Genomic DNA, 8,136 nt, shown 5'->3' on the forward strand with positions numbered 1-8,136 from the left:
TTTTCTTCTTGCCGTCAAACTTGATGCTACTCTTGTTTAGCTTCTTTAGCATCTTGGCGGTCTTCTTTACCATGAGAGCAAGACTTTCTTCATCATCTTCGTCACTTGAGCTCTCATACTCAAGTCTTGCTTTGCCCTTATCTTGGCTAGCTTTGAATGCTAAGTCCTTCTCTTTCTTCTTTGTAGAGGATGAGCCATCTTGTGGTGTGATGTGCATATACATCTCATGAGCATTGATCTTTCCCAAGATTTGTGTCGGTGTAGCGGTGGAAAGATCACCTTGATGTAGCACGGTCACAATGTGCCCATATTTGTCAATGAGGAGGACACTCAAGATCTTTCTCACAACATCGGATAGTGACATTTGAGTAAGTCCTAGCCCATTGACTTCCTCTACAAGAACATTTAAACGTGAATACATCTCATTAGCACTTTCTTTAGGAAGCATCTCAAAGGAATTTAGCTTTTTGATTACAACATGATAGCGTTCCTCACGCTCACTCTTGGGTCCCTCATGGAGCGCATAAACGTCCGACCATAGTGCATGGGCGTCTTTGTGGTTCCTTACACGGTTGAACACATCTTTGCAAAGGCCTCTAAAGATGGTGTTTCGAGCCTTTGCATTCCATTTTTCATAATTAACCTCATCGCCTTGTAAATTAGTTGCATCCCGAGGTTTTGGGAAGCCTTGAGAGGCGGCTCTAAGAATACCAATGTCTAGAGCTTCTAAGTACGCCTCCATGTGGATTTTCCAATATGGAAAGTCATCTCCCTCAAAGATAGGAGGAGGTCCATCCCCGTGAGACATCTTGCTCTAAGCGGTTAAGCTTAAAAATGTGAGCACAAGGCTCTGATACCAATTGAAAGGATTAAGATGCCCAAGAGGGGGGGTGAATTGGGCTAATTCTAAATTTTCTTGCAATAAACAAATCCAATGGTTAGCCCAATTAACCCCTTGTGCCTAGAAAAGTGTTTCTATTGATCTAACGCACAACGGACTTGCAACCTATGTTCCAAACTTACTCTAGCATAGCAATTCTATGAATGTAAAGACAAGTATTGAATTGCTCAAAGTAAATAGAGAGAGAGGAACACGGCGATGTTTTGCTGAGGTATCGGAGAGTCGCCACTCCCCACTAGTCCTCATTGAAGCACCCGCGCAAGGGTGTAGCTCCCCCTTGATCCGCACAAGGATCAAGTGCTCTCTACGGGTTGATTCTTCAACACTCTGTCGTGACAAATCACCCAAAGCCGCTCACAACATGAGTTGGGTCACCCACAATCTCTGTCGGGTGATCACCAAGCTCCCAATCACCACTAAGCCATCTAGGTGATGGCGATCACCAAGAGTAACAAGCACGAACTATCACTTGACCACTCGAAGCCTAATGAGAAGATGGATGCACACTTGGCTACTCTTGATTCACTAATGAGGCTACTCTCTTGGATTCTCAAATCTCAATCACCTCACTAGGACCTTGCTCTTCTTGGCACTCACAAACATGTTTCTCAGTTGTTGGAATGAGCAAAAATGACTCCACACACGAGTGGAGCTCCTATTTATAAGGCAGCCTGAAAAACGAACTGTTATGAGCTTCTGCGGGGTGACCGGATGCTCCGGTCGTACTGACCAGATGCTCCGGTCAGTTCAACCTGCGAACCAGTGAAAATGTGTTGACCGGACACTAGTAGGGTCTAGTCACCACTGACCGGACGCGTCTGGTCACATTAAACCCTTACTGGAACCTTACTGGACTCGACCGAACGCTGAACCCTTAGGGTCCGGTCGTAGATTCCCTTCTCTAGAACCTTACTAGAGTCGACCGGACACTCCCTTTTAGCGTCCGGTCACTTGACCTCTCCAGCGTCCGGTCACACCGAACGCAGTCTGTTGATCAAATGAACTAACCGGACCCTGCAGCCAGCGTCCGGTCAGCATTTGACCCTCCATTCACTTCCAACTCTCGAACATATGTGAATGAAGTTTGCTCCAAAGGATCTTAGGCATTCATAGGAGCTACCTAGAGCTAGTTTTAACAAGGGTGCACCACACCTAACTCACTAGACTCACCTAGGTCAAGCTACCCGTCCATACCCCCCTTAATAGTACGTCCAAAGGAAAAACAAAGTCCTAAACTACTCTAAGTGTCACTTCAACTTCAATCGACACTTAGAACTAGTCATCCATAACCTTGTCGTCCATCCTTTGAAAACCGAAATGATTTCCATCGTAGGGGCATGACAACCTTGATTGCCCAATTGATCTCTATTACCATAACCTAACTTACTTGTCTCTGCAAAAAACACATTAGTCATAGTAATGTTGTATTGTCATTAATCATCGAAACCCAACTAGGGGCCTAGATGCTTTCAACATGGAGTTTATAAAACCAAACCCCTCTGTAGTCTGCACCTAGTGAACGAACCACAAATAATCCCCAACCCGGCTCTTGCCTCCTCTTCCCGCATTGCATTAATTAGTAGTAAGCTTTTAAGCGACGGCATCTTCCGTCAGATTTAGTTCCCCATATTCCTCTCTCGTTGATTGCGCTCGCCTAGGTCGCCAGCCAGCGTGGGGCGCTTGGGTCAGCGGTGATAGGGAAGGGGGCGAGGAGCGGGAGGCACAGCCATGCGTCTGGCGCCGGTGGGGGTGGATGTGGGAGCAAGCTCCCACGGCGGGTCACGGAGGAGGAATAGGAGGAGGAGCAGGAAGAGGAAGTGGAGCCGGTGGAGGGGGAGGATGAGGAGGAGGAAGCGGTGGAGGGGGAGGACTATTGCTTCGTCTGCAAGGACGGTGATGGCCTCTGCGTCTGTGACTTTAGGTTTGCCCCCTACCCCTTCTCCCTGGACTTTCCTCATCTCATCTCATGATCCGTCGGTGAGAGTGGTGTGCGAACTAGAGTTCATATAGGGTAGGAGGACGACCAAAACAACATGTCTTGGTTTTGGGAACCTACAAACTCAGGAGGATGCCTATGTGACTATGAGCATGCTTTGGTATTGATAGAGTAGGTTTAGGGACCACGTGGAATGTAGGATTTTATAGGAATCACATCCCTCAAATAGGGAAAAAAACCTACATTCCAAACAGTGTAGTTTTTTGTGTTCTAGAAACTTTGACCAGCGATGCCCATGTAGGTACCACTATAGGCCTAATGCCTGTATTGCCATTGATCCTTGATTCCTTGTGTTCATAGTTAGAGCTGCAGCTCTAGGTTGAAACTAAAAATTTTATCAGTGTGCATTCGCTTTTTCATTGGCGTGTGTTGTCGTTTGCTCATTATCTGAATATCCAATCACAATTTCCATTACTGTGTTTTGCCTTATAAATAGCAGGCATGGTGAGGTTGTCATGTGGTGTGTGTTCGGGAACCGTTGGACCTGAGGCTTAACATACCCATAAGTTAGGATATCATCACCATTTCTCACTAGAATAGTGACCAATGTGCCAAATCTTGATGGTAAACATCTCAAGAACTTGTGGGAGAAGTCCTTGTCTTTCACCTCTTCGCCAAGTGCTTTGAGATCATTAACAAACACTTGTAGCCTATGGAACATCTTCGGTACACTCTCATCATCCTTTATCTTGAAGCTAGCAAACTTCTCCTTGAGAATATATGCCTTGGCGCCCTTCACCGCTTGAGTGCCCTCAAATGATTCCTCCAACTTCTTTCATGCATCATGAGCTATCTCAATGTTCTTGATTTGCTCAAATGTCCTTTCATCCAAAGCACCATGAGTAGCACTAAGAGCAATGCCATTGTTTTGTAGTAACACTTCTTCGGCCGTGGTGAGATTTTTTAGATTGGCTACCTAAAACTTGGTCTCCACCACCTTCCACACCTTTCTATTGATTGACTTCATATAGGTGGTCATCTTTGTCTTCCAATATGGATAATTTGAGCCATCAAATTAGGGTGGCTTCTTGGTGTTGTTGATTTGAGCTATTTTGACACTGAAGGTTGTTAAGCCTCAAATCACGATGACCATGGCTCCGATACCACTTGAAAGGTTCTAATGGCTAGAAGGAGATGAATAGCCTATTAAAAATTCTATAATAACACTAAGCCAAATGGTTAGACAATTATGAGATGAAGCAAAAGTTGTGCTAGCCTACTAAAAATGCAAGCCACATATCCACAATTCTAGTTGCTATGATCTCTAATCCACACAATGGCTAAGTCACTACTCTCTAAGTTAGTGAGCTCTCAAAGACTAACTAAAGAGTCTCACTAACCAAACTAACAAGACATAAGCTAGCTCTTAAAACTAGTTACACTAAATAGCTTAGCTACACTAGGAAAATAAATGCAAGAGAGGTAGTGACACAATGATATACAATCAATCACAAAGAGAATCCTAGAGACAATGATGACACAATGATTTATCCCCAAGGTTCACTTTCTTGTCGACAGGCTACGTCCTCATTGTAGCAATTCACCCACTTGGAGGTTCACACCCTAATAGGAATCACATGCCTAACCTGCAATCGGGTGCCGCACAACCAACACAAGATGGGGATCCATAAGCTACGAGTAATCCACTAGAGTACCTTTTGGCTCTCTGCCGGGGAAAGGTCAAGAACCCCTCACAATCCCCACGATCAGAGCTAGAGACAATCACCTTCCTCCGCTCGATGATCCTCGCTGCACCAAGCCATCTAGGTGGCGACAACCACCAAGAGTAGCAAGCGAAATATGCAATCACTCAAAGCAATACACTTGGATGCTCTCCAATCTTACCAAATGATGAATCAATCAAGCTTGATGAGTGAGAGAGGAATGGCTAGGCTCACTAGGGTGTATTCTCAATAGAAATGGCCAAGAGAGTGAGCCATGGTAGGCCAACAAGCTTATATAGGCAGCCCAAAAGAATAGAGTCGTTGGCCCTCTGATTGGGTTTTTTTGGGGTGACCGGACCCACCTAAGTCCGGACCGGACTCTACACCACCAGGGTCCGGTCACCCAATGTGTGCCATGTGTCCCCTTAGTTAAACTAGCGCCATTGATCTCCAATGGCTAAGTTAGTGTCGCGGTCAAGCCTCCTCCAGACCGGACATAGACCCCAGGGTCTAAAGCTCACCACACGCGCGAGTCTGATGGGAAACAAAGAGGTTCCTGAGTGCCTAAGAACGACCGGACCTAGTTTGACCAACGAGACCAGACCCAGCAGTCGGGTCTGACCCTCACAGACTTCTCACGCCTGCGCGCCAACGTAACCAAGACCGGACTCAGTCGAGCCAACGACGGGACCCACTGCTCCCTAGGTCCAATCAACTCTAGAGAGGTCCAGAGGGGGCAAAACATGACCGGACCTAGTCCGAAACTCAAGACTGGACTCTAAGCCAAGGTCCTATTCTCCACGTGCTACCACGTCGCCTCCGCTCGCAGCAGCGCCTACGTCACCACATAATCGGACCCTCACGCCTAGGTCTAGTCATGCCCAGCGCCTGGGTCCAAAGCACCTAGCGCCTACGTGGAGGAGACCGGACTCTGCCTCGCCTAGGTCCGGTCAGCCCGAGACCCAAGGTTCGGTCCTCCAAACTGACTCCTCATCTTCTCAAACTTCTCCATCCTTGCTCAAATGTGCTAGCCACCAAGTGTATCACCTTGTGCATGTGTGTTAGCAACTTTTAACAAATATTTTCAAGGGTGTTAGCACTCACTAGAATCTAAATGCATATGCAATGAATTAGAACATCTAGTGGCACTTTGATAACCGCATTTCACGATGAGTTTCACCCCTCTTAATAGTATGGCTATCTATCCTAAACACACTCACAACCACTTGGTGTCTTGAGTGCCAAAACAAAAAGCTCATATCAAATATATCTTTGCCTTGAGGCTTTTTATTTTTCTCTTTCTTCTTTTCCAAGTCCAAAGCTTGATCATCATCCCATGTCCAATACCATCACCATGGACTTCAATTGCTCCACCACTTGGATTGGTACTAACCTATCTCATATACACTTAGAGCCAAAGGTTAGCACTTAGAGTTTCATCAATTCACCAAAACCAAACTAGAGCTTTCAATCCCCCCCTTTTTGATAATTGATGACAATGCTTTCACAAAGATATGAATTGAAATCATTTTGAATCCATGTTGCTTGCCCAAGCATTTTTACCATGTGTAAAGTATTTGGACAAGTTTCATAAATCTGAATTGGTAGCATTAGCTCCCCTACATATGTGCTAAGAGTTTGGATTGAAACTTGCACATATGCATCGATTTGAGTTATGGGAGAGTAATGCCTACCAAATGATGCTAGGATATAAGAGATGGACCTTTGGAGCATGATACCAATCAGAGTGCACCAATATACCATCCTTAGCACCATTGCTAGTTAGATACCACTTGCAAAACACAAACACTAGTACCCCGTGAGATCAACATTATAAGTAAGGTTCTAGTACCACTTGTGAAAACAAAAGCAAGTCACATCTAACTATCATCCTATGCATTCTAGTTTTTTTATTTCATCATTCAAGCCTACAACTAGCATACACCACACAAGCATGTATATCAAATTTAAACTTGACAAATGCAAGCAAGCATATGTAAATGCATATTCAAATGAATCAATCAAGTCCATGAGCTTGCTCCCCTTACTTGTGTGCTCAAATTTTAATTGATCCCCTTACTTTGTTATTTTTCTCCCCTTATGTCAAGTTTTTTTATCTTTGTTTTTCTCTCCCTATCTTTGTGAATTACTTCTCCCCCTTTGTCATCAATGACCACAAAGGTTTAATTTTAAATAGGTTAAGATTATCAATGTCAATCAATAGGGTGAGGATCATGTTCCCAAATTTGGTTTAATCTAGAACACTTGCCAAGGATATTTAACTCGGTTTGATCCAAGGACAAGCTTCTTCACACCTCATTTCAAGGGTTATCTTGACCATGTTGAGTTAAACACTTATAGTTCATTTTCTAGATCAAACACTAGGTTCACAAGCCCACAAACATGTCATATGCTACCACTAGATCAAGTCAAGCATAGAAACAATAGTGGTACCATACAAGCATCAAATTCATTTGATTTCCATAAATGAGCCTATTAAATGTGAGAAATGACTAGATGCACTAAACATGTCCTTAGCAAAGAATGTATGCAAGCCAAATAACTTTTACCTTAGATTGCTCGAAGGAGAGTCATGTCATATAAGTGGGGGTGCATCAACACATAATTGAGAAATCCAATATGTTCAACTTATTTCTTAGCTTGCAAAACCTTTTTCATCAAGTGGCTTGGTGAATATGTCAGCAAGTTGATCTTCGGTGCCCACACTCTTAATTAAAATGTCCTCTTTTTGTTGATGATCTCTTATGAAATGGTGGCGGACATCAATGTGCTTTGTTCTTGCATGTTGAACCAGACTGTTAGTGAGCTTGATCGCACTCTCATTGTCATATAGCAATGGCACTTGTTTGAACTTGATTCCAAAATCATTCAAGGTGGCCTTCATCCAAAGAATTTGTGCACAACAACTACCGACGGATATGTATTCGGCTTCGGCGGTTGATAATGCAACACTATTTTACTTCTTTGATGACCAAGAAACAAGTGATCTACCCAATAATTGATAAGTGCCCAATATGCTCTTCCTTTCAACCTTGCATCCCACATAACCAGAGTCTGAATATCCAACTAACTCAAACTTTACTCATTTGGGATACCAAAAGCCAACATTTCGTGTATGCTTCAAATACCTCAATATTCTCTTTGTAGCTTTCAAATGACTTTCTCTTGGCGAGGCTTGAAATCTTGCACACATACATACACTAAACATGACATCTGACCTTGATACGGTCACATAGAGTAGGTTTTCAATCATAGACCGATACAACTTTTGATCTACCGTGTTGCCAGTTGCATCACTATCCAAATTATCATTTGTTCCCATGGGTGTACTAATTGGCTTTGCTTCATTCATCCCAAACTTTTTAAGCATATCTTCGATGTACTTGCCTTGACTTACAAATATACCATTCTTTAATTGCTTGATTTGAAGACCAAGAAAATAACTCAACTGTCCAATCATGGACATCTCAAACTCATTAGCCATCATCTTCCTAAACTTTTCACAAAAGTCTTGATTGGTTGATCCAAAGATAATGTCATCCATATAGATTTGC

Source organism: Miscanthus floridulus, chromosome 17, assembly GCF_019320115.1.
Source record: "Miscanthus floridulus cultivar M001 chromosome 17, ASM1932011v1, whole genome shotgun sequence".
Taxonomy (NCBI): domain Eukaryota; kingdom Viridiplantae; phylum Streptophyta; class Magnoliopsida; order Poales; family Poaceae; genus Miscanthus; species Miscanthus floridulus.